The sequence below is a fragment of the Orycteropus afer genome, unplaced genomic scaffold (genome assembly GCF_000298275.1).
Source record: "Orycteropus afer afer isolate SDZICR_OR568_19922 unplaced genomic scaffold, OryAfe1.0 scaffold00094, whole genome shotgun sequence".
Lineage (NCBI taxonomy): Eukaryota > Metazoa > Chordata > Mammalia > Tubulidentata > Orycteropodidae > Orycteropus > Orycteropus afer.
In genome coordinates this window covers 4,902,940-4,903,609 of record NW_006921681.1, presented here as the reverse complement: position 1 = coordinate 4,903,609, position 670 = coordinate 4,902,940, and the positions used below count along the sequence as shown (strand labels likewise).

The following is a 670-nucleotide window of genomic DNA, read 5'->3' as shown; positions in this document are numbered from 1 at the left end:
CAAGCCATAGCAATTAAAAACAAGGATATTCATAAATGTTCTGAATGGCATTTATGTCTCTGAAAAAGGAACTGTTCAACAGGCTGATGAGTAAGATTGTCCAACTACAGAAATTCATGAGTCATCCAGGAGGCTGGATGACTCCTGAGACCGATGGGTGATTTTTATTTTTTTATTTTTTTATTTTTTAGAGGAAAAAAGTAAAATATAATATGAATAAATGTTGTACTATGTCTGTTACATGTTTCTAATTTTTTGTTTGTCCTGTCAAAGAACAATCTACTCATTGCATTTTCCCCCCCTTTTCATACTGTACAACCCCCTACAGTGCTCATGGCCCCTGGGTAAGGAGTCTGGGCAATGGTTTGAGGCTGCAGTTTACTCTGGCATGGATACAGTATAAAAAAACCTACAGAGAAAGACTTGTCATAAATCCATTACCATGCTCTCCATGGGTAATATTTTTTTTTTTTTAGGATTTGGGTGAAGATTTACAGAGTAAATTCACTTTTCATACAGCTCCATGGGTAATATTTTTAAGATGAACAAAATCCACTTATTCAAAAAGATAGAAAGAAAATAATAAAAGGGGCCAAATTCAAAGTTTATGAAGTTTTACATGTGGGTCTCTGTCCACTTCTCTCCAAAGTTAGAAGCTTCCATTTAACTA

General features: G+C 34.6%; 1 non-coding gene across 1 annotated transcript; it reads right to left on the bottom strand.

Annotated features, from left to right (window-relative positions):
* Positions 1-308: 308 nt before the first annotated feature.
* On the bottom strand, positions 309-446 carry LOC122150139. The gene has a single exon (XR_006163506.1). It is a non-coding gene; the product is annotated as a small nucleolar RNA SNORA42/SNORA80 family (small nucleolar RNA).
* Between the last annotated feature and the right edge of the window lie 224 nt (positions 447-670).